This window comes from Lutra lutra, chromosome 11 (genome assembly GCF_902655055.1).
Source record: "Lutra lutra chromosome 11, mLutLut1.2, whole genome shotgun sequence".
Classification (NCBI taxonomy): Eukaryota; Metazoa; Chordata; class Mammalia; order Carnivora; family Mustelidae; genus Lutra; species Lutra lutra.
The window spans coordinates 3,919,576-3,947,061 of NC_062288.1; positions in this window are offsets into that span (position 1 = coordinate 3,919,576).

The window sequence follows — 27,486 nt, forward strand, 5'->3', positions numbered from 1 at the left end:
TATTCATCGTACCATGACTATTTGCCAGGCAGCGTACTAGACCTTACTTGTCGTCAATTGTCTGGCAGCTTTGACGGGAAGAATGCCAGCTAAATCCTCAGCTCTTCAGAGCTGACTTCCCCGTATATAAAATGAAGCTCCTACTACCTCATCAGTGCCTGTGATAACTATTAAATAAGCTGATGTGAAAAACATTCTGAACCCATCAGACAGGTGAGGATTAAGTGAGTTAACAAATTGAAAGGATTTAGAACAACATCTGGCATATGTCAACACATTGTGTGTTTGTGATTCCTCAGACCTTGGCAATTAGGTAACATGTTCTGGGTATAAATATTTTATTTGAAAGTCTCAAAGGAGAGAAAAAAATTCAGCATCATCATGTGTCATTCATTTCCTATGTCCACAACTTCGGAAAAGTTTCATTCTGCACGTATCGAGAATCATCTGATTGGCTTTAGGCTGATTTCAAGGCAAAATTTAAAGTTTTTGTGAAAATTTCTGCACTTCCTAAATAAGATTCATTGGAATATTCCTTGCAATTAGAAGTCCTTTATGAAGAGAGTGTGTTCCTTCCACAGCTTATACACACGGGCATTTCCCGATGTGTTACTTTCACTGCTTTCCGAGTGAATAAAATCACAGCTTATCAAAGCAAGAGTGAAATGTGAAAACTTGCAATATTTCACAGGCTGCAAAATCACTGTGATGTGGGTCTTGTGCAGATGGGCAATTGACCTTATAACTCTCTTGCATCTTAATAGATGAGGAACCGGAGATGTTTTCGGGTCCTCTTCGCCAAGTATCTTAAAATCAGTAGAGGCCATTTGCATTTCTTTGTTAATAAGCAATTCATTTGAATCATGACAGAATCTTCTTTCATGGATAATTCAGGAGAATAAATCCATTATTCTCATCAGCAAAAGGAAGAAAGCAGAAGAAAAAGATCCTAATTAGAAACAGATAATGGTGTCTCTTCTGTAACACTCTTCAACAACATGAAAGTGACCCAAGGGGAAAATGTGATTCGTAAGCAAGGCCCCCTCAACACTCTGGTTTCCCAGATGTGGCAGCTCTGGATGCTTCTCCCCCTGTCCCCACTCCGGGTGACAGAAGTCTGACGGGAGAGACTCTGAGGCAAGAGGGTATCATAGCTGCATTCCCATATCATGATAACACTCAAGTTCTCTTTCATCTGGGAGGAAACACTCAACAAAAGCATTGTGGGTCATGAGTCTTGCACTCAGATAGTTATGGATTAAAATTTCACCTTTTTTTTTTGAATCATATTTTTGACTTCAAGTCAATTCCTTAATCTTTTTCATTCTCTGTTCTTTTCATTTACAGAATAATAATAATTTTTTAAAAAAGAATGTGTTATGTACTTCATAGACTAATGGTAACAGTTAACTTGCTTGAGGTGTTGGCTCATTGTTGGGCACACAGCGGTAATGAAGGCCACCATTAATTGAAGAAATATTATGTTCCTTTAAATGTATTATGTTCTTTAAGCTTCAGTTCAACTGTACTATGTGCCTTCTCCTTCTCTCATTCCCAAAACAATCAGATTTGTTTGAGTTCATCTTATGTGTCTCAGAGTAAGGGGATGCCGTCTCAGCCCAGGTGTAGACGTGGATGAACTAAATCCCTTTGGACAGTGTTACCATCTTGCTGATGGATTTAGGGAAGAGCACGTGATCCAACCCGACCAACGGGAAGTCATGTTTTCCAGTGGAGAGGGCAACTGCTGGAATCTTCTGGGAAAGGATTCCTTGTTCTTCATGAGATGGACCATACCATCTGTTTTCTTCCTCTGGATTCTAATAGGCCTGACAGTGATGCCAGGGATGCCACCTTCCTGGGGGTGAGGATGGAGTCCACACAGAGGAAGTCAGGGCTCAGAGAGGGGCGGGGAACCAATCCTGACTGCAGTTCCTGCGGACTGACTTCCCAGGCTTTGCATTACATGAGAGAAATCATCTTATTACTGAGTTTTTATTTATGTATTTATTACTTATTGATTTAGTTAGTTATTTTTAGTCATTTTAGTTATTGTTATATATGATATATTATTTGTTTATAAATATATAGTTTATAAATAATTTAGTTATTTATAAATAATTATTTATAAATAATTTAGTTATTTATAAATAATTATTTATAAATAATTTAGTTATTTATAAATATTTATTTCATTAGTTTATTTATTTATTTATTTATTATTCAGAGCCCTCAAGCATTCCTGCTGAAAATCCATTTTTTATATGAGAAGGCTAATTTATGCATAAATCAGATATTTGTCTTAAGTTCACACAGAGAGAAGGTTCTAGAACCTACCCAAGAATCCAGAAGCTACTTTTTGGCCCACATTCTTCTTCATTTTTTAAAATTTCATTGTGTTTAGTATTTTCATCCTTATTTTGGAGACTTGTCAGATTATCGGGAATGACATTCCTGGAGAAGATGGTAGAAAAACAAAAAACAAAAAAAAACACATAATTTTTGAAAGATTTACGTGTACATTTTTTTTAATTGAGTACAGTTGACTCACTATCACAGTGTTACATTAGTTTCATGGGTGCATGTTCCTAACCAGGAGGGGCTCCTTCCTTCCAGATACTGAGCTAACTTCATGGTAATGGGCACGTTATCTTCTTCACTGTCATCCCCAAATGCGCTCTAGTATTTACTCCTTTTACCAGGAGCTGCTTCATTGCCTCTGTTTCACCTTGGCAGTGCCACTGACTTCCTTCCATGTCTTAGAGTGTGTTTTCATTTCCAGTATCTCGGGTACAAAAGCTGGTTGTAGTATGCATTTATTTAGTTTTGATTTGTCTGAATTTTCTTATCTCTAAGTTTAGAATTATTACAGCTACCAGGTATGAAGGACAGACAGAATTAACATGAGGAAAGGGACATAAACCACCTAGTCCCATTGCCTGCCAGTTTCCTGCACCATGGTCCCCACACGGTAATGGCCCTGGTTTCTCCTACATGCCCAGCCTCTTCTGACAGAGAGCTCCTCTGCTCTGCATCTCAGTTCAAACATCCTAATTCCTTGTTTTTTTTTAAAATTAGTAATTAATTTCTGTCTTGGTCCTTGCTGGAATAATTTGTTCTGTTCTCTCTTTTCTCTTCGTACCAGTCCCTGAAAGACCTCAATCCCTTCCTCTAAAATCTATCTATGGAAAATCCTCAATGGTGAGAAATCTCTGAGATTCTGTTAATTCCCTGGACCTCGCAGTATTATATGCTATGATGTCCAGTACTATACCCGAGGTCTCTTCTGCTAGAAATTTTGATTCCAATCAGGTCTCTGTATCATGTAAAGTGCAGAACATTCAAATGATTAAGAACACCTTTGTGAAAAAGGACGCTAACGGCCAGGAGAGCAGGTTAGGATTCCAACACTACTTACGTGTCTAGAAGCATCCTATGGCCAGTTGATATGTTTACCATATTGCAATTATTCTACCAACTACATCCCACAATTTACCTCCCAGAACACTGCATGCTCAGATCCCAGGTAATACCCCAGCTCTTCAACTCACTAGCTGAGTAATCACGGGCAAGCCAGTAAGAAGACTTGAGTCATAGGATGCTCACCTATAGCATGTTGATATCAAGGTTACTGTGTCCTTGAATTCTGGGTGAATAACAAGATGGCAGCTGACACTGAGGCACTGCAGGATTGATAAGAACCATTGTTACTTCTGTTGTTATTCTCACAATCCATCACATTATTCTACATACTCAAAGATCGCTCATGATCTTCCAGCAACAAAACCGGACCTGACAAATGTCCTTACCTCACAGCTTGTGCTTAAGTTCCTGAGAGGAATTCGGTGTCAAGTTGGCAAGGTCTCCAGTTACTGCCCTTTGGTCCTAGGTGTATCTAGTTCCAGGCCCCAGCCCTTCATTGTCCCCAGCTTCTCAGTAGAGGCAAAGACTTTAATATCAAATTCTATACTTAACATTTCTTCATGAACTTCATGTTTTTTATGGAGCTGATAATTTTTGTTCGCCACAAGTAGCTCACAGCTACCCTGAATTCCTCTACTGTTCATTTAACTTTGGAGCCATAGGATTTCTTTTTAAAGATTTTATTTATTTGAGAGAGAGAATGTGCAAGTGAGAAAGAGAGAGAGAGAGGGAGCACAAGCAGGGGGGCAGGGGAGAGGAAGAGGGAGAAGCAGACTCCCTGCTGAGTAGGGAACCAGACATGGCACTTTATCCCGAACCCTGGGATCATGACCTGAGTTGAAGGCAGACACTTAACTGGCTGAGCCAACCAGGAACCCTGGGATTTTTTTTTTAATTTCATATTTGATGCTCAGATCTTTTTCCTCAACTACAAAGATGCTTAGATTCACCTCAGGAAATTAGTGAATATCCATGTAGTGTTTTAAAACCCAGTGGGAGACCACTATGCACAGGAAATTTAGTGTGAAGCTAAATTAAAAAAAAAAATTAATCAATAATGTAAAATGTTAAACTAGGCTCTTATCTTGTATGCTAAATTTCAGGAACCAAGCAATTTATGAAGTCAGTTTTGTAAGTCAATTATATGCTCTTCAAGCATTTTTTCCTTGGTAAAACAAGAAGAGACCATTAAATAATCACAAAACCTTCTTTTAGCAATAAAGTTCTATGTTGAACATTTATAGATTTAAACTTTCACCCATTCATTAAAATTGCACAGGGCACTTACTACATACAAGGGCCAACTTTGATTCCTAGGTTTGAGTACAGAAGAATGAGCAAGTGAACACGGTTCCTGGTGTCACTGATTTCACCACCTGCTGGAGGAAGGAGACCTGCATCATGGCATCAGGTGATCCAGAGGAAGCAAAGAGGGTGTGTGAGAAAGAACTGTCCTAGATATGCTGATGGCTTCTAAGATGATGTCATGGCCCTATTACAAACCAAAAGGAATTAACTAGGTGAAAGGTGAATATGGGAGAAGCCTTCTAGGCTTTCATAAGACCATGGTCTTATGAAAGGATGGAGTCAAATGACATCACTATTTTGTAGATCAAAACATTCAGGGGGCACCTGGGTGGCTCAGTTCATTGAGTGCCCATCTCTTGATCTCAGCTCAGGGTGTGAATTCAGGGTCCTGGGATGGAGCCCCAGATAAGCTCTTCCCTCAGTGGGGAGTCTGCTGGAGAGTCTCCCTCCCTCTTCCTCTGCTGCTCCTCCCACCCTATGCTCATGCTCTCTCTCTCTCTCTCTTAAGTAAACAAATCTTAAAAAAAATTAGTTGTCAGTTATGCTATCTGGTCACCCTAATAGTGAAACCTGAAGTAAGGTCTGTGTGCCTAGAGTACAGGGCACAGGATAAGATGGAGAATGGCATAATCAGGGGTTTTCTATTTGAAACACACCATCAGAGTCAGTGGGTCTCCAAATTACTGAACATCTTTAACTTTATGAGAAGGCTTCTCCTCAAGAGTGTTCTAAAAGCAAAACTACATAATCAAATATCCACAACCGTGAGGAAGTGTCTTTCTCTGTGTGTGTTGTTTCTAATGTTGGTATGAAGTAAGCCCAGAGACTCAGGGGCAGTCTAAGCTCATGGTTTTAGCACACGATGCCTAATCCTCCCTTGAAACCAGCTGGACCAATTTATACTCCATCAGCAGAGCAGGAGAATTCCAGCTTATTCTTTTCCTACCCAACATTTCACATTTTATATGGGTCTGCTGGATGCAGGATCTATCCAGAGTAGAGTTCTGAAGCATTTCTGTTGCTGTCAGAAATAAGACCAAAAAACAAAATCCCCATCACCATTCTACTGGTCACTTACAATGTATTCTAACCAATTGTGTAAGATAAAAAAGATAGTAGATATGTATGAACAATTGAAGGAAGAGGTTTAATGATTCATCATGGCAGATGACAAAACTTATTCAGGGAAAGGACAGTAGGATCTAAGGAAAGCCTATTAGAAAGAATTTAATGTTCTTAGAAATAATAGCATAATTTTTCTGTCATCCCCAACTCCAGCCACCCATTAAGGGGCTGTTTTTTGAGAATGATTCTTGTTGAAAATGCTATGGTCATGAAGATATTTCCTTCACCAGTTACCTAGGTACCATATGGTACTGTGGAAAACAGTATGGAGAAAAAGTCTTCTTATTTATTTATTTATTTATTTATTTATTTATTTTTAATTTTTTTGATGTGGGGGGAAGTGGCAGAGGGAGAAGGAGAGAGAAAATCTCAAACAGGTTCCATGATGAGCACAGAGGCTGAGGCGGGGCTGGATATCACGATCTGAGATCATGACCTGAGCTGAAATCATCAGCTTAAGACCACGTCAGATGCTTAACCAGCTAAGCCATGCAGGCACCCAGAAAATTTCTTGTTCAGAGCCTGACATTGACAATCTTTGTCTAATCTTGGACAAATCCTGGTCCAAGTTTCATCATTTAGTCACTTTTAGAAAAAACTGTTTTATCCATTGGAGAGTTCTGAAGCATGAAATTTTTGTGCCAATTTTACTGGAAATTTTAATTGAGTTTAACATCTTAAACTTATTTCATCAATACAAGACTGTTGTCATTTTAGCAGTAAATATTTTTAAAAACAAAATAAAACGTGCACAGACTCATGTATACATACATACATTTGTGTCTAGATTTAAAGTGTTTAATATTGGGGCGCCTGGGTAGCTCAGTTGTTAAGCATCTGACTTCCTCAGGTCATGATCCCAAGGTCCTTGGATCAAGCCAGGACGCAGCAGGCTCCCTGCTCAGTGAGAAGCCTACTTCTCCCTCCCCCACTCCCCCTGCTTATGTTCCCTTTCTCACTGTGTCTCTCTCTGTCAAATAATAAATAAAATATTTTTAAAAATAAAAATAAAAATAAATAAATAAAATGTTTTATATCAAGTGTAATAGACAAAAGGAAATTTGGGGGGAAGGTTTATGAAGGAAAATTATGTATATATTAATATGTGTATATACATGTATGAGAGTACACATGTGTTTATATGTATGTGTACATGTATGTACATATAGGGGGAAAAGGACCCTTTGCAAACTAGGAAACTCAACTAGAGTTGAAGCCAAAGTCAAATTTATAGGCACCCACCAATAAGATCAACATACATACATACATAAAATATATATAAATATATATTCCTCATTTGTTAATCTTCCCCAAGTCACTTCTTTTCTTCTATCAGAGCTAATAATTTAGCTAGTATGTCCATATCTGATATTAAATCATTGAAATGCATTTACAATGGCTGATAAAATAAAATCCCCTGCTCTCTGCCCTCTGCTCCCTGTCCAGGTACCAGACTCCACTCTGGTCACCCTGCCCCTGCCTTCTAGCTCTCCCAAGGAAACTGCCGGTAAAAGTACTTGGTCTGGTCCAGCAACAAGCTCAAGAACCTTGTGCCCACACATCGTCAGAGTTCATTGTGACTGATTAGAGTTCCTCCTGTGACAGCTGTTAAATATTTCAAATATTGTCTCTGAAATTAATTTTCTGGAGATGTTATTTGTCTTCATACTTTTTATACCTCTATTGCATTTATAGAAGCAGAAGACATATTTTGTACACTAAATTTTTTTCTTAAATGTTGTAAAATACTCATGCTGTTATTTACATTCTCAATAGAGATGTATCCATCTGACACATGCTCTGTAAAGAATTCATTGTATAACTATTTTGTGACTCAGCGATCTAGTCTGCTTCTGGTGAACATAGAGATGATTTCCAATTTTTCATTATTGTAGCATTAAAGGGAACATACCTGAGTAGACTCCCTTGCACACCAGTGCCAGAGCCTTGCTGTAGCATGTTCCGAAAAGTGAAGCTGAAGAAAGGAAGAACAATTGAATCAGAAACCTGAAGAGATCACCTTACCCAACTAGTAGAGTCCAAAAGTCCAAATTGTGTAACATTGGAAATGAGATTATTCTGAGGTCAATTAAATGACTGGCTCAAACCTGCCCAGCTGGCCAGCAGAGGGTTCTTGGGGACCGGCTGTTTCCTTTCAGTCCAAATCTGATACAGCTCTGTTCTGGCCTCATATCGAGTCATTGGCCCAGCTTCGCTGTTGATGGGGAGAATCCTTAATCTTCCCCACTCATCGGCGGTTGACCCCACCACATCTCCCGGCTAGCTGATGCATTTTGCAGGTCCGACCATTTGAGACTGAGCTAGGACAAAGCCAGGATTTGAAGACACAGAGTCTGTCTCCATATTTCCCCAAGAAGCTTTTGTTTCCTCGCCATCATGTCCCACTGCCTGCCCCCCACCTCCCACTTCTTTTTTTTTTTTTTAAGATTTTATTTATTTATTTGACAGACAGAAATCACAAGTAGGCAGAGATGCAGGCAGAGAGGGAAGGGGAAGCAGTCTCCCCGCTGAGCAGAGAGTCCCATGCGGGGCTCGATCCCAGGACCCCGGGATCATGACCTGAGAGGAAGGCAGAGGCTTTAACCCACTGAGCCACCCAGGCGCCCCCACCTCCCACTTTCTTATGTCCCTGTTGCATGTCACCATTGCCATCCCTCGAAGATAAGATCCTGAGTCTGGCTTGATTTGATTTTGGGGCGTCACTGGCTTCTGGAAACATGAGGCTTTAACACCCGCCCTGCATACATATGGCAGAGACACCTTGTCTGGACGAACTCCCAACATGCCTGAGCCACCTCACACTGGCCTCCTGCCTCCCGCACTGGGTCCCGCCCCCACCTGCCCAGGAGGAATCCTCTCTTTGTGTTCCAAATACAAACCATCCAATTCACTCTTACCCTCCTCCTATGTTTGTGGGTGTCTCACACTCCGGGCAATGTCCATCTTCCCTAATCACCCCAGGTCCCAGAACTAGACAAGTGGGGGAGCCCCTAAGCCCCACAGCCCACTGCAGTCATTCAAACTCATGAACCTGAGGCTGCTTGCCCTGCCCTGCCGGGACTTGCCCATGGAAATCACGATGCAGTCTCCTGCCCACAGTGCCCACTCTCCCTCTGCTTCCCTTCTGATACCTGGGACTCCCTCCTCTTTATGTGACCCCCAGGGCATTGTGCCCTCTCTTCTTGGGATCTCTCAGTCAAAAACCATGCTTTTAACTGCAATCACCTCCTGATCTGTGAGCCTAACTACACCTCAGACTTTCTAATAATACACTGAATCTTAAATGGGGTGAGGGGGCAGGTAGAGAAGGATTCCCTCCAGCTGCCCCTGCCGACATCCCCACAGTCAGGTGCCCCTCTCCCCAGTTTTGCTGATATCTAAATTTCCCTTCCCAATGGTTGTACCACTGGCAATGTCGCCATACAATGTATGCCAGAGTTCATGTTTCTCACCATCCTTGGAAACAGCTGGTTTTATTACAAATTTGTGCAGACTGCATGCATGTAAAACGATTTTTTTGTATTTTAAGTAGTATTTTGCTGACCACGAATGGACTTATGCATGTAGGTTTTGGGCCATTCTGATCAGTTCTGAGAATCGCCCACTGAAAGTCCTTTTCCAACTTCCCTCTTGGGTGGCTGTCTTTGTCTTTCCCTTAATGATCTGTAGGTGTTCTTCGTATATATTTAAAATGAAAATATTTTCTTGGTAATGTACATCAAAAAGATTTCACCATCTGCCAGGCTGAGTCCAACCTACTAGTGATGGTTATACTGTGTTTTATTTTATCTCCTCGTTTTAAGTCTTAATAGACCATTAAATGATGTTGTTCTGTCAATCAGATCCTACATTATATTAAACATTTCATTTAGTTATAGGAACGATATTCCTCTTTTAGATATTCCTATTGGTTCTGAAACCAATGTCAAGATTTTGCCCACTTAGTCATTTTTTTTCCTCCCCTAAAATATAATGTCATCTAAAAAAAATTAAAAGTAGTATTTTTTTTCCTCTTTAATATCATTCTGTTTATTTGTTGTCCTTGTCTCATTTTTCTGGCCTAGCACCTCAAGGGCAGCTGTGACCCATAATGGTGAGATTCGGCATTTCCTTCCTGACCTGATCTCCGTTATTTATAAACCTGTCGCATTTTTCTGGTAGACACCTTTATCAACCGAAAGGAATTCTTTCCAATTCCTTATTCATGGTTTTTATAAGAAATGTGTTTAATTTTTTGTATGATTTTTTTTTGCATGCACCTGATTGCGTGCAACCATTTTGCATGCATTTTGCATGCATAGGATTTCTTTGCTTTAGTGGTTAATGATGAGTTTTGTATTGATTTTTCTGATGTTGAGAAGAAAGATACACATACAAATGATTTATTTTTATACATTGATGTTTGGAATATTAAAATTATTTTATTAAGGAAGTTTATGTTTATATTAATAAATGAGATTGGTATTGGTTGTATTTTCTTATACTCTTTTGTGTGGTGTTGTGAATGAAGATTATATTAATATCATAAAATTATTTGGGGTCTCCTTTTATTCATATATTTATATAAAATATAAATTTTATGGTATTATTTCTCCAGAGAAGACATTGAAATGGCAAACAGACAAATGAGAAGATGTTCAACACCAGTCATCATCAGGGAAATACAGATGAAAACCGCAGTGAGATGTCATCTCACATCTGCCAGAATGGATAAAATCAACAGAAGAAACAACAGGTGTTGTCAAGGATGGGGAGAAAGGGGAATCCTTGTGCACTGTTGTTGGAATGCAAACTGGTGCAGCCACGTCGAAAAGCGTATCAAGCGTCCTCCAAAAGTTAGCATTAGAACTACCATATGGATCATTAGTTGCACTATTGGGTATTTATGCAAAGAATACAACACCACTAATTCAAAGGGATATACACACCCTGATGTTTATAGCAGCATTATCAACAATAGCCAAATTATGGAAGTGGTCCAAGTGTCCATTGCTCTTGGCTGAATAATGGATAAAGAAGAGGTGATACATAGTGAATATATATATAGTGGAATATTATTCAGCCAGGAAAAAGAATGAAATCTTGCCATTTGCAATGCCATGGAAGGAATTAGAGGGTATTATGCTAGGGGAAATAAGTCAGTCAGAGAAAGGCAAATATTATATGATTACAGTTATATGTGGAATTTAAGAACCAGAAGAAACAAGCAAAGGAAAAGAAAGAGAAAGAGAGAAAGAGAAAGAGACCAAGAAACAGATTCTGAACTCTAGAAAAAGAATCACAGTGACCTCAGGGGAGGTGGGTTGGGGTTGGGAGAAAAAGGTGATGGGGATAAAGGAGGGCACCTGTCATGAAGAGCACCAGGTGATACAAGAAAATGTTGAATGACTGTATTGTACATTTGAAACTAATATTATAACGTATGTTAACTGACTGGAAATAAAAAAAAAATAAGATAATAAAATAAAATAATTCTGGTCTTCTGTGAATTAGGATTCCTGTGTCCAAACTTCTCCATTTTAGCAGGGGAAGGATTAATTTTGGACAACCGGCTCATTGTTCTCAGGACCTGATGGGGACATATACACACCACTATGAGTGCTTGGCCCTGAATCCAGTATGTGCCGGACAGGCATTGGGGCACAAGGCCCCACAAAAGATCTCAGTTGTGGAGCAGGAGTGCCTTTGGCTTTTCTGTCTCAAATTATCTCAAATCACTGGAGTTCTGAAATTGAATGATCTCTATTCCTTCACTACTGTAAATAGGCCTGAGCTTCCTGAAAGCAGTAGTGCTCCTTTAAAAAAAAAAAAATGTGTTTTGGGAGTCGCCTGGGTGGATCAGTGGGTTAAGCGTCTGCCTTTGGCTCAGGTCATGGTCTCAGATCCCGTGACCAGCACCCTGCTCAGTGGGGCGTCTGCCTCTCCCTCTCCCTCTGCTCCTCCACCCTCTCTCAATCTCTCTCTCTCTCAAATAAATAAATAATATTTTTTTAAAAAACCCAAATGCTGTTTTTAATAGAATCACATAGTAAGTATATGTAATGAAGGCCCGTTTGATTTCAATGTCTTTTCTTGCTTTTCTTTACGAGGCCTTTAAAAATATCTCTGGGATTTCTCAGGATTAAAGTACATAATTTATTTTCATTTTATTCTATTCTATTTTTTAAGACTTTATTTATTTAAAGCTTTATTTATTTAGTGAGCACTGCATGAGTGGGGGGGGGGAGAGAATCTTGAGCAGATTCCATGCAGGACTCGATTTCATGACCATAAGACTATGACCTGAGCCAAAATCAGGAGTCAGATGCTCAACCAACTGAGCCAGCCAGGTGCCCCCACCCAGTTTTATTTGTTTTGTTTTGTTGTTTTGTTTTGTTTTGTTTCATTTTAAAAGGCAGATGCATCTAATGAAATGAATGCACTTAAAGCCACTGAACAGGACACTTAAAAATGGTTATGATGGTAAATTTCACATTGTATGTATTTTACCACAATTAAAAAAATAAAAGAAATCAGAAATGCACATATTTATGGAGGTCATGACATGCAAATTGTCTTAATGACAGTTTTCTCTATCTTGTAACTATTCTATAATAAGAATGCATTATTTGTAGAATCAGAAATAAAATAATAAGCATTGAAAAAATACATTAACATCAATAATATTTTTAATAGGCTTGATCCTTTTTCCAAAGTGAGAAAGATTTTTTAAAAGTACGTTCATATCAAAATGCCTTTGGGTTTTCTGTGTAATGACATCATTTTATTTTATTTTTTAAAAATTTTATTTATTCATTTGAGAGAGAGTGTGCACAAAAGCAGGGTGGAAGGGCAGAAGGAGAAGGAGAAGCAGACCCCCTGCTGAGCAGAGAGCCCCAGGCAAGACTCCATTGGAGAACCCTGGGATCATGACCTGAGCTGAAAACAGACCTTAACTGACTGAGCTACCCAGGCACCTCTGGTCATCATTTTAGAACTCAGTTCCTCAGAAAAATATTGTAATATAAATTGTCCATTTTCATAGTTTAAAGTGGCTGCTGTTTGTACATCATGTTTTATGATTTAGAAGTTTTTTAATAACTAGGCTAATTTCACTTATAGCAATTCATCTCAGGTGTTGCAAGTAATCCGAGTATTTAATTATAGGACTATGGATTTCCATAGGGAGCCCCTGTTGTATTCACAGCACCCAGCAGGAAGTCCTGATTGCAGAGGGAAGAATTATTGTCCTCTCCGCCCTAGACAGAGTAACAATGGTGCTTAGAAGTTGCAACAGTAAGGTACCACTGCCTAAAGAATAGAAAGGAGAATTCTTGCAGAACAGCAGGGAACTAGATGGCAGAGTAGCACTAGGTTTAGAACAGCTTTATTGAGATACAATGTATATATATAGCACATGCCTCATCTGCTCAGAGGGTACTAATCAATGGTTTGGGGATAGTGACTGAGTTGTCTACCATCAGGGCGATCCAATTTTAGAATATTTCCATTACGCCCTTACTCCCCACCCTCCCCACCCACCCCCCCACACACCCTCCAGCCCCCCACACACAAAAAAGTTGGTACTAACAGACCATCCCCATCCCCTCCCTCCTCGCTCCTCTCTCCTGGCCAAGGGAATTGTTAATATACTTTTTTCTGTAGATTTTTCCATTCTGGGAGATTGATAAAAATGGAGGCCGATAGCAAACAGTCTTTTGTGACTTTTTTTTTTTTTTAAACTCCGTGTAATGCTTTTGGGCTCAGCACTTCCATGCTGTCCATCATGCTGTATGGATGCACTGAATTCTGTTGGTCCTTTAGTAAGCGAGTAGATTTTGTATGTTTCCACTTTGGGGTTATTATGAAAAATATTGCTGTAAACCTTCTCGTACAGATTTTTGTGTTGACATGTGTTCTCTATTTTCCTGGTATGTATTTAAGTTAGTCATTGATGGCTCCTATGGTGGTGATGGTTAATTATGCATCAACTGGGCTAAACTACAGCACCCAGGTTTTGGTCAAACACCAATGTAGATGTTGCTTTGTACATATGATACTCATTTATAATCAGTTGACTTTATTTTTTAAAGATTTTATTTATTTATTTGAGAGAGCCCAGAGAGCGTGTGTGATGGGACTCCCCACTGAGCAGAGAGTCCAATGTGGGGCTTGATTCCAGTACCCTGAGGTCATGACCTGAGTAGAAGGCAGAGCCTTAAATGACTGAGCCACCCAGGTGCCCCATAATCAGTTGATTTTAAATAAAGGATATTATCCTTGACAATTTGGTTGGACCTCATCCAATCTGTTAAAGGCCTTAAGAGCAAAAACTGAGGTTTCTAGAAGAAATACTGCTTCAAGATTGTGACGTGGAAATTCTGCCCGAGTTTCTAGCCTGCAGGCCTGATCCATTGACTTCCAACTTGCCAGCCAACACAATGGGGTGAGCCAATATTTGTCTGTGTGTGTGCTTATTATATGTACCCATATAAAATATAGATACGGAGGTGGGTGTCGATGTCTGATTAGCGTCCTACAGGTCTGTTTCTCTAGAAACCCCTGGCATATGGTAACTCTATGATTAGTCATCCAGGGAAGTGCCAGACTTGCTTTCCAAAGTACCATTTTATATCCCTACAAGGAGCAGATGAGAGTTACCCTTTTTTCACATTCTTGCCAATGCCCAATACCACCTGACCTTTTGATACTAGCCGTCCAGTCACTATGAAGGGGTGTCTGGTGTTTTATTTTGTATTCCCTTAGTGACTAGAGAAATTTTCACACATCAGTGAGTCATCTGTATATGTTTCTTAAAGAAGTGTCTATCCAAATCCTTTGCCTATTTTTTTTTTTTAAATTTGGGTCATTTATCTTTCTGTTGCATTTTATTTTTTTTTTTAATATTTTATTTATTTATTTGTCAGAGAGAGAGAGAGGGAGAACACAAGCAGGCAGGGTGACAGGTAGAGGTAGAGAGAGAAGCAGGCTCCCCGCTGAGCAAGGAGCCCGATGTGGGACTCAATCCCAGGACCCGGGGATCAGGACCTGAGCCGAAGGCAGTGGCTTAACCAACTGAGCCACCCAGGCATCCCTTTCTGTTGCATTTTAAAAGTTCTTTATATATTATACATACAAGTCCCTGCTCAGATATATGTTCTGCAAATATTTTTACCCAGTTTATAGGATGTCTTTCCCTGTCCCCGTGGTGTGTTCAGTAACACAAATTTTTGAATTTTGATATAGTCCAATTTTATCTGTTTTTTCCTTCCTTGGTGGCATATCTAAGAAACTGTTGCTGATCCAAGATCATAAAGATCTGTGTCTCTTTTCATTTTTGAGTTCTTTAGTTTTAGCTTTTACATTCTTCAAGTCTTTGATACCACTTAAATTTATTTTTGCTTATGGTGTAAGGAAGGCTTCCAACATCGGTATTTTGTATGGATATCGAATTGTCTGAGCACCATTTGTTTTAAAAAGAATGCTATTTTCTTTTGAATTTTCTTTGCATCATTGTGGAAAATTAATTGACAGATATTTTAAAAGATAATAGCTTAGGCAAGGGTGAGGAAGTTTTATACACCTCAGTGTTTGGAGAGCAGTTTGGCCGTGCATGCTTGAAATGGAAATATCAAAAATCAGCTGGCCATAAATGTTACGTTTGTTTGTGGACTCTCAGTCTTGTTCCATTGGTGTCTGTGTTTATCTTTATGTTAATACCATGTTGCCTTGATTAGCATAGGGTGCAGTAAGATTTGAAATCGGGAAGTAGGATTCTTCCCATCTTGTTCTTCTTCAAGATCGCTTTGTTCTTACGAGTCACTTACTTTTCATATGCACTTTCGTAACGGATATTCAGTGTCTGACAAAAAGCACCTGGATTTCCACAGAGATTACATTTAACCTGTGAGTGATTTTAAGAATTGTTGTCATTTTAATATTAAGTATTTCAGTACCTAAACATAAGGATGTTTTTCCTTTACCTTTAATTCTTTCAAAAATTTTTGTAGTTTTCAATGTGCAAATCTTGCATTTTATTAAATTTAATCCTAAATACTTTATTCTTCAGATGCTATTTTAAATGGAATTATTTTAAAGTTTCATTTCCAGATTGCATATTGCTAATGTATAGAAATACACCTAATTTTGTATTTTCATCTTGTATCTTGCAACTTTGCTGAATTGTTTTTAGTTCAAATAGTTTTTTTTATAGATTCCTTAAGATGTTCTATGTATAAGATAATGCCATCAGTGCATAGAGACTGTTTTAAATCTTTTTTTTTTTTTAATCTAAGTAACTTTTACTTATTTTTCTTGCCTGATTGCTCTTCTTGAATCTCTGGTAAATGTGGAATAGAAGTTGTATGAGAGGACATCCTTTTTTGTTTCTGATTATAGGAAGAAAGTAGTCTGTCACCGTTTAGTATTATGTCAAGTGTAGATATTTTTAGATGCTATTTATAAAATTGAGGATGTTCCCTTCCATGCCTAATTTTTTTTAATAATGAAAGAATATTAGATTTTCACCAAGTGACTATTCTAAGCCTATAGAAATCATCATATGATTTTTGTCCTTCATTCTATTAACATCGTCTATTATATTGATTGGTTTTTGTATGTTAAACAAAACTTATGTTCCTGGGATAAATATTATTCCGTTGTGATGAATAATTCTTTTTATATGTTGCTGGATTTAGTCTTCTAGTATTTTTTTGAAGATTTTTGTGCCTATATTCATAAAATAATTCGGTGTGTACTTTTCTTATGATTTCTTTCTTAGTTTTGGTATCAAGGTAGTAATGGCCTCACAGGGTGAGTTAGAATGCAGTCCTTCCTCTTTTATTTCTTCGAAGAATTTTTAAAAGGTTGGTGTTAATTCTTTAAAAAGATTGAGGGATGCCTGGGTGGCTCAGTCAGTTAAGCATCTGCCTTTGGCTCAGATCGTAACCCCAGGGTCCTGGGATCATGCCCCGCAGTGGGCTCCCTGCTTAATGAGGTGTTGCTTCTCCCTCTGCCTCTGCTCCTTCTGCTGCTCATGCTTTCTTTCTCTCAAATAAATAAAAATAAAATCTTTCACAAAAAAAGCGTGAAAATTTTGCTTGTAAAGGCCTGTGGGCCTGGACCTTTTTTTTTTTTTTTTAAAGAAATGTTTTTATTAGTAACAATCTGTTAGTCCTATTCAGATTTTCCATTTCTTCTAGATTCAGTCTCACTAATTTGCTTTCTTCCAGGAATTTGTTCCTTTCACTTAGGCTAGAGTCTTAGTCCATTTGGTCTGTTTTAACAGAAAACTGTAACCTGAGTGGCTTATAAACAACAGAAATTCATGTGTCCCAGTTCTGGAAGCTAGGAAATCCCGTCCATGCTGGCAGAGTTTGTGTCTGCTGTAGGCCCACTTCCCAACCCAGAAACACCTGCGTTCTGTGTCCTCATCTGTTTGGAAGACAGGAAAGTTCTCTAGGTCTCTTTTTTAAGGCTACCAATCTCATTCATGACGGATTCATGACCTGCTTCTCTCCCATCCCCAAGTACCATCACACTGGAGATTAGGTTTCAACCTATGAATTTTGGAGGGACACGCATAGCAGTTCTTGATTTAGCATTTATGTGTGTGCAGTATTTCCCTATATCCCTTTATGTCTCTGGAGGGCTAGTGGGGATATTCTTCTTTTTTTTTTTTTTAAGATTTTATTTATTTATTTGTCAGAGAGATTGAGAGCACAAGCAGGCAGAGTGGCAGGCAGAGGCAGAGGGAGAAGCAGGCTCCCCACTGAGCAAGGAGCCCGATGTGGGACTCGATCCCAGGACCTTAGGATCATGACCAGAACCGAAGGCAGCGGCTTAACCGACCGAGCCACCCAGGCGTCCCTAGTGGGGATATTCTATTAACCATTCCTGCTTTTCATAATTGGAGTGTCTGAAGTTTTGTCCATTTTAAAGAAATAAATTTGGTCGTGCTGATTTTATTTATTTTTTTATTTTCCATTCCATCTATTTTTGTTGGCTCCCAGGCAAAAGCCCTAAAAATCACAACAAAGACTCTTGGAAAACTTAATAGGTTATTCTCAAAATAGCATCAGACACTTTGCCATCCCCACTCTGAGTGAATTTCGGAGGGCCTGAGGAATGTCTGACAGCTGGTAAAATCTACAGTATCCATTTTTTGGTAAATACTCACGTTCAAACTTTTGCTCATATTTGCATAAAGAGCTTTAGGTTTATCTTGGGATATGATTGTTTGGCCATTTGCATCTACCACCCTGACTACCAAAGATCTTTGTCCTGCTCGTCCGTACTAGACCGTATAGATAAATAGAGACAATAATGATCACACCAACACCATTTGCATTATTGAGCTCTAACATGCATCTTATCTGGGTCTAGTCTTCTCTATAAATGATCTGCAATGCTCACTGCATTCTGGTTAATATTACTTCCTCCCATAATTATCTGACCTCTATTTTGCTTAACGATGAAGTGTCTTGGTTTACACACAATGCAATATGTTGTTGTATAGATATAGACCATTTTCAATTGGGCAGAAGTAATTAATTTCACTTTTGTGTTGAATGGTTTTGCTTTCTCATAGAAAATAAATCACTCCTTGAATACATATCTCCCCAACTGCTTGAAAGATATGACAAATTGAAAACTCTTTGGGGTGTATTAATACATTTTACTGTCTGGTTATATTGCATTTTAATGTAGGACTCCATAAAAGATAAGCTAGATTTCATGCTGGCTATGTAGAGGTCCACTCAGTAACCCCTGTCAGATTAAGGTAAAAAACTAATTAAGTAATAAATCCATACAAATTATTACAGAAAAATAATGACTTCTTTGCATTTTTTAAAAACAACAATACCCTATTAAAAAAGCATTAGCCAGTATGGCAGGCCATGACTTGGTCTGAAGAAAAAAGAAAAATTAAAAAAAAAAATCCTTTGCTCATTGGGATTTATGTCATATCTGCTCAGTTTCATTTAGAATAACTAAGTAGAAACTGTGCAACTCATTTACAAGATTAGATATGCTTTAAAACTCCTTTTTAATAAAATTAGAAGACACATCCCACATTTATGAGAAGTGTAGCCGTGTGAGAAATACAGTTTTTTAAAGATTTTATTTATTTATTTGACAGAGAGATCACAAGCAGGCAGAGAGGCATGAAGAGAGAGGGGTGAAGCAGGCTCCCCACTGAGCAGAGAGCCCGATGCAGGGCTCGATCCCAGGACCCTGAGATCATGACCTGAGCTGAAGGCAGAGGCTTAACCCACTGAGCCACACAGGTGCTCCAGGAAATACATTTTTAGTTGTGGAAAATAAATTTCACATTGAGATAAAATGATCAGAAACTAAACAAAAACAAAAACAAAAAAGCCCCCCCCCCCCAAAAAAAAGCCAAACTTCAGCACACATTCATTAAACAGCAGACACTGACATGTGTAGTGTCTGTTGGCAGGTGTGTGCTTTAGCAAGCTCAAAAGATGGAGGAAACCAATGTGATAGTCTCAACAAAGTTGCAAGTTGGTCTGCATCCTAGCTGACGGCATTCTTACTGAGTGGTTAGTAACTAATGGAATCAGACAACTGTGTTGTATTTTTTCAATTAATCAGTTCAGAGCCCATTCTAGAACCTCAGATTCTGTAGCTTTGAAGGCACCACAACTGATCTGTAAATAAGAATACGTGAAAGAAACCTTAAAGTCATATAAATGAAAACAAATGAAGGGGTCTTAAAAGATAAGCATATAAGGGACAGATGACATGAAGCTTGTTCAAATGCATCCAGTTATGTGGGATAACTTAGTGTAATGAAATAAATTTGGGGTCTGGCACACAGATTTTATTTTAACATGTGAAAATGTATCAAGCACAAGGAATGTCAATGTATAAAAAGAAGTTCTAGACAATGTAGTCTCACCATCCACCCAGGGCTTGAAATATACCCCTCTGAAACTCCTACAAGAAAGTTACATAATCATTTCCTGCAGTAATTATTTTTTAAAGATTTATTTTTTGAAAGAGATAGAAAGGGTGCACATTGCAGGAGGAACAGAGGGAGAGAGAGAATCTCAACCAAACTTTGAGCTGAGCTTGGAGTCCTTTGTGGGGCTCGATCTCATGACCCTGAGGTTATGACCTGAGCTGAAACCAAGAGTTGGACACTTAATGGACTGAGCCACCCAAACACCTTCATGGAGTACTTATTAAGACAAACATTCCAGGTTCTTCATTAGGTCACAAGGACAGACTACTGGAATAAGAGTGTGATATTCAGGAACCAACAGTAGTGTGGGCTGGGAAAACATGGAGACCAGGCAGGCATGGATCTAAGGAAAGTTCAGTAAGGACAAAGGAAATAAGGGCTACATTTGGCTAAAGCCAGGATGATGATGATGTTGGTGATAATATCAAATCCCCAGTTCTCAGTTCATATTGAAAAGACATTGGAACAATGAATCTGATTAGTTGATCCTACTGGGTTTTCTTGGAAAGCAGTTTGAAGTAGTTAAATAGAATTGAAACAAAAGGTACATTTGATCAGCAGGAAGGGAAAGAAATCCTCTTCCTGTAAAACCATGTTAAGAAAACTCATTGTAATAGCACATTTTCTGGGCCAAAAAAAAAAAAAAAAAAGTTAGAAAGCTTCTATTGCCTAATCCAAGAAATTGGAACATATTATTCCCCACAGTAGAGTAATAATTTTCCAATTCTGAATTCTCAGAAAAATTTTTGGTGCTATGAAAAAGCAGATTTGTGCTTTCCTATTGATCTAGCAAAAAGTAGGAATAAAGCTTGAAGAATCATGAGAAATCAACTATTAGAATATCCAACTTTTGGCTATTCTCAAAATATCAGTATTCTTACCTTGAGTTTTTACTTGTGTTTCATGGTAGGTGATTCAAAATTCAGCTGAGAACTCAACCTGTGGGTTTCATGTTAGAGTTTTAAAGAGATGTATGTGCTGTAGATATTGGCCAAAAGGGCATTTTGCAGTAAAAGTCAAGTGGCCTATTTCCGATACCATATTAATATCCGCCCAGAGGCGGAAAGCCAACAAGGCAAAGAAATCTTTCGAAACATTGCTCTGTGTCTCCTGAAAGGCTCAAGTACTGGTAGAGGAAAAACAGAGAATGTGAAGGAACGAGAGGAGAAAAGAAGGGAAAGTGGATGACAGAAGATCAGTTCTATTTTACAGAGCAGCTTGGAGATTGACTGAAAACATGTGATTTGGAGAGATAAAAGCGTGATGCCAGAATCACAGTCTTTTTGAAGGAAGGAGTGGGCTGAGAAGCCAGGTGTGAGACAGGGGGAGAGGAGGCAGGGGAGACACCAGGCAGCATGGGGCTGGGCCCCGGGGGCCAGCCTCTCACCTGCTGTCATTCACCTGGCAGCATCAAGGGAGGTCACCCTTAGCCCTGCCTCCTGAGTGCTGAGAGGAAGCGAGATGATCCCCCCGCCTACCAAAATGCACAATTTCATTCCTCTGGAAGCTTTCATTCTGAGCAGGATGGCATAACAGCGACTCTATCAGCAGTCTGGCCACAAATCACAAGTTCTCCAAGCAAAATTAGCTCACTTCTTGAACATAATTTTTTTTATGTTATCCATTGAGATAATGAAAAAAAGACACTGAAAACAAGCACTTCACTTTCAGAAGAAAGAAAATGTTTAGCTGGATCACTGTGGGCTATTTTTACTGCCCCTCTGGTCACTTGAAAGAGTTGACTTCATAAAATGTTCTCGGTGAGATCTTTAATTATCTGCTCTCCTTTGTAAACATGCAGAGATTTGATTTTCTGAGTATTTGAGTGACTGGATCAGGTCTCGGTATTTGCCATTCTTCTCGATCTGTTCACACCTTTGTCAGGACATATATCAGATTGTCAGAGGGGCTCGTACCCCAGTTATCTAAATGGGCAGGTCTTGTTTCTATCTGTTTGGGATTTCTTCATATATCAACAAGAGTCTTCCTATGTTGTCACATCACTTAAAAAGTGAAATTATTTGGGGGCGCCTGGGTGGCTCAGTGAGTTAAAGCCTCTGCCTTTGGCTCAGGTCATGATCCCAGGGTCTTGGGATTGAGCCCCGCATCGGGCTCTCTGCTCAGCAGGGAGCCTGCTTCCCCCTCTCTCTCTCCCTGCCTCTCTGCCTACCTGTGATCTCTCTCTGTCAAATAAATAAATAAAATATTTTTTAAGAAAAGAAGTGAAGGGGCGCCTGGGTGGCTCGGTGGGTTAAAGCCTCTGCCTTCGGCTTGGGTCACGGTCCCAGGGTCCTGGGATCGAGCCCCACACCGGGTTCTCTGCTCAGCAGGGAGCCTGCTTCCTCCTCTCTCTCTCTCTGCCTGCCTCTCTGCCTACTTGTGATCTCTATCTGTAAAATAAATAAATAAAATCTTTAAAAAAAAAAGAAGTGAAATAATTTGGATCAAAAATGTGCTTATGGTATGAAATGTTTGCTGAGTTCCTCTCACTCTTGCTGACCTCCTGATTTTTCCCTTCTATTTTCGATTCAGAGCTGCAGAAGGAAGTGGCGATGGTCATGGACAGTATGTGTCCTAGGACGTCTGTGTCATGGAGTACCCAAGACATATGGGCCAATCATGGGGAATAGCTACTCTTGTCCCTTTATTGGAAACGTGGGTCAGTTTCCTAATGGTGTTTTCCACAGACTGACTGCAAACATGGCACAATGTGGTTTTAGAGGAGTATGGTTTTTTCCCCAATCTTTTTACGTTAAATTATTCACCTCGGAACTTGCACACCATTGAGGATCTCTCATCCTGATACTGGTTTTGTTGTTGTTGTTGTTGTTTTGTTTTTAGGCTAAATGTAAATTTCAGCAAAGTTATTTCTGATTTTGTCTTTTGTGTAATATACAGTCTGTTTATCAGATAAGAGATTGACTGAAAACATGTAATTTTATAGAGAGAACAAACTGGTGTTTGCCAGAAGGAAGCAGAAGGAAGGGGTGAGAGAGATGGGCAAAATAGATGAAGAAGAGGATTTAGAGGTACAAACTTCCAGTTGTAAAATAAATAAGTCACAGAGGAGAAAAGTGCAGCACAGGGAGTAAAGTCAATAATATCATAATAAGGTTATATGGTGACAGATGGTGTAATAACATATGATTATCATGGTGATATTGATTAATGTATAGAATTGTCGAACCACTATATTGTGCACCTGACACTAATATAATATTGTGCATCAATATACGTCAGTAATAAAGATATAAAATGCAATTTTAAAAGAGTTTCAAATTGAAATTGTCCAATGTGCTTTGTAAACTCCATAATTGCATTCTTTAGCAGACATTTAGATATACTGAGTATTAATTTTGTTGAGGCTAAAAACTTAGGTGAATTGTGGCTTTTTTGAATTCATAAGGAAATTGAGAGCAATGTGGTCTAGCTCACTCATATATATAGGAGATAGTCTAAAAGTAGTTATTTTTAGAAAAAAAAATAAATGTATTCACTTTAAATACAAGAGTATTTTTTTTTTAATTAAAGACAAGAAAGGGGCCTTTTATAGACACGGAGATTATCAAGTTGAATGTTGTTTCTTAATTCAAATGTAAATAACAGTCTCCATCTTTCTTTTAAATACCTGGTGGAAGGGGGCAGACTCTTGGTCTCAGCTGGAATGCCATGGGGATACCTGTCCACCTTGTCATCAGTAGTCAACAGGATGGAATCCACCCATGGAGGCTCAGCAGGGTCTCTGGCAAATGTCATCTCTCTTGGTACAAAGACCCTCCAAGATCCTCCAGAGGAGGTCAGTCATTCCCAAGCACATTTGTAGGTAACCTCCCTAGCTTTGTTTCCTGTGCCTGGAGATATCTTGGTACCTGTTATCACGTGTTCTCAACCCCTGTTGAGCTACTCTATCCATATGTAACAGGAAGTGGGATGGTCTGTCTTGCATGCCCATCTTTTGGCTTATGAATGGCCCTTTACAGACCAAGGAGCAGGGGGATCTGCTGCTTTACTCTTTCTCTAATCTTAGGTCTGTATCAATAAATCTGTGTCATTTTATAAGTAGAACCATGTGCCTTTAGTGGAGTGAGTTATACAACCTCACCCCTGTGGCTTTTGTTCTTATTCAGGAACTAATTAACTGATGAAGCCTGTAAAAATACTATTATACAGTTGTAGAATGAAGTATCCATGTTTCTAGGGAAAGTTTTGCTGTTTAAATGTATGTTTAAATAAATAAATATGTTTAAATAAAATGTAAATGTTTAATGTTAATTTAATGTTAAATGTTTAAAATGTAAAATGTTTAAATAAAATATGTTTAAATAAAATGTATGTTTAAATAAAAAAAATACATATGTATGTCATCACCCGTGTAGATGAGATCTGTTTTGAGCCTGATTTCCAACAAACATTTGATCTTCTACTTAAAGTAGTAACGGGCCCCTTTCCCCACTCACACATCAGAGTGGAAGGTGTAGCCAGCCCTAAATGACAGAACTCTGCCCCCAAGCAAATGGGGGATGGCAGAACAGCAATCACTGGGCTCATAATTAGTATCAGTGACTTTATGATCATAGCAGAGGGAATAATCCTTAATAATATTACAGATAAAGGCTATGTTTAAGGTCAGAAATTTTATCTAAAGGGCAAGATTAAAAATCTCTTTGGAGGCTAGAGCGTAGAATACATCCAACTCCTGATCAGATGTCTGAAATATTCTCATTAATCCCTTTGGACCATTTCTTTACATTCCCCATCTGAAATAAAAGAGAACCTCAGAATATATTTGAGTAAGTGAGGTGATTACTCAATAAAAGGGAAAGTGTACAGAAAAATATTCAATTACATATAAATAAAATACAACTAAACAAAACCTCCAAAAGGAAAAGCCTTGAAGGAGTCAGTTCTGATAGAGAAAGGTTCTTCAAAGAAAACTATGACAGATGCACCAGGTGGACCCCCAGACCTGCCGAGAGCCTGTGGAAACCATCTTGCAGAGAATTCAGACTCCGGCCTCTGGACAAATCATGTACATGCTGGACTCCCTGCACAATTGAGCCAAAACATCAACATCCTGCAGTTTTCCAGGTTCCCCTGCCTCCAAACATATTTTAATTGTTAAGGTACAAGGTTAAAGCAGAGTCTACTTGGAGATCGATGGGGAGAGAATTGAGAGGAGGCCAACGTAAATCAACAGGCATGAGCTTGGAAGATTTACTTATAGCCTCATGATACACTCAGCTATGGCTTGACCTTTCTCACACACAACACCGGCATGGAAATGTGATATCAAAAGGAAACCTTCTCGCTGTCCTAGGAGGTGGGAGACTCACAAAATTGAGTATAAGTTTGCTTTAGTTTTGCAGACCAGAAACTCCATTGTTTACCATCCTCCAAGTGCAGACCAATGTAATAATGCCTTTTCATTGGTTTCTGTTGCTTCTCTTGGATTTCAAGTGGTAAAAATTAATGTATCTTATTTTATCCTAAAATTTTTAAGCATTTAAGAAAGATTTAGATTGAAAACTGAATATTATCCGTGACCGTAATTTGTTTCTCATCTTTAGAAATTTAAAAGAACTTAGCTATTCAATAGGTAGGCTTCTCTATAAATGTACATATATGTTGTATACACTATATATGCATAAATATATACATATTTTCCAAGTGCGAATATGATTAGCTACTTACATTATCAGTATATCAACTCTAAATCAACTTATTTAAGTATGATACATCATTTAATCTACCTACTGTCCAACCTTGAGGATATTTTCACCTTTATTGGTATTCAATATAACAATGAATATTTGTTTCTCACACTTATGTAAATATTTTTAAGATTTATTTATTTATTTTAGAAAGAAAGAGAGAGCACACACCACATGCATGTGTAGGAGGAGGGGCAGAGGGAGAGGGAAAGACAGAGAATCTCAAGCAGACTCCCTGCTGAGCACAAGCCCACTGTGGGGCTCAGTCTCACAACCTGAAGATCGTGATCTGAGGCAACACCAAAGATCAGATGCTCAACCAACTGAGCCACCCAGACACTCCTGCACTTATGTAAATTTTTATGGATAGATGCTCAGAAATGTGATTGCCTAATGGCTGGGTCCAAGAGCATGCATGGTATTAATTATGAATAATACTGTGAAATTTCTCTCAAAATAGCAGTATCTTTGAAACTACCATCAAGAGCACTGGGTGATGTATGGAAGTGATGAATCACTACATCGTATTCCTGAAACCAAAATTAAACTATATGTGAACTAACTAGAAATTAAATAAAAACTTAAAAAAAAACAAAAAACAAAAAACTTGAGAGAGTGAAGGACTGCTACTAATGACACGAAGTTGGAAAGGTCTCCCTAGGAAAACAGTTAAAATTTATCAGCAAATTATCAGCCATAAAATCAATACTTTTTTTTTTAATTTCATAACATAAGAAATTGGATAAAGGAAGATAATGCATTGACTGTTATCGTTCTTGCTTAAGTAAGAACAACAGGAGTTTGTGAGTTTCTTGCCTGGGAATACTCCCACCTAACTCTCTACTCGATTTGCAAAAAAGAAAAAAAAAAGTGCATGTCTACCAATTAGGAGGTGGTAGTCAAAAGCAGCCTCTATGCAGTAAGAGGTAGTAGGCTCCATCTGGGGATGGTGTACTAGGTGAAGATCCATAGATTTATCCATACAAGGGGAAGAATTTGTTTGGAAGAGATAGGAAAAGCCACAGTCTTTGCTTTTTGTCCATTTGTAGACCCAACTTAGGGCAAGCATTAGAAGCCAGAAATTCAACAAAACATGGAAGCCATAAATGGGCTGAGATAATCAATGCATGTATGCATGGCTTGTTGCTCAACTTTATAAATTGGGCTCAGAGGTGCTGAGACAAGACTGGAAATGTGACAGACAGGAGAGAGCTGGCTGTAAGTTGGATAAATTCTATAATCTACACACACTTCAGCTGGCAGAAGATAGAAACTTACCCAGTTTAAGGTATTTGTGTTCGGGTTAGGCTGCCACAGTAAAGTACCACAGTTTGGGGAGACCTCATCAATAGAAACTTGATTCTCACATCTTGGAGGCTGGAAATCAAAGACCAAAGGCTGGCAGGGCTGGTTACTCCTGAGGACCCTCTCCTTGGTGTGTAGACAGCTGTCTCCTCCCTGTGTCCTCACATGGTCGTCCCTCTGTGTGTGTATCTGTGTCTTAATTTCTTCTTCTTAGAAGGATACCAGTCATACTGAAGTAGATCCCTAGGCATATGACCTCATTTTACCTTTATTACCTCATTAAAGTTTCTTCCTCTAAATATTTTCACTTTTGGAAGTCTAGGGGAGAGGGAATTTTAGGAGAAATGTAACTTAGCCTATAACGGTATTTAGGTATAATCTATACCCCTTCCCCAAAGTGGTTGATCATTAGACTATGCAGGTCCATGAGCAACCTTCCAAGGGAAATGGGCTAAAAATTAAAAAAAAAAAATTAGCAAAACCATCAGCACCTGCACATAGAAGGTTAATTCCAGGGAAGTAACTTAACTAAAAATAAACAATGCTCATCAAAAAAATAGAAAAGAATTGATAGTTGCTACAATATATTATATAAAATACAAAACTAAACTATAGTTTTCAGGG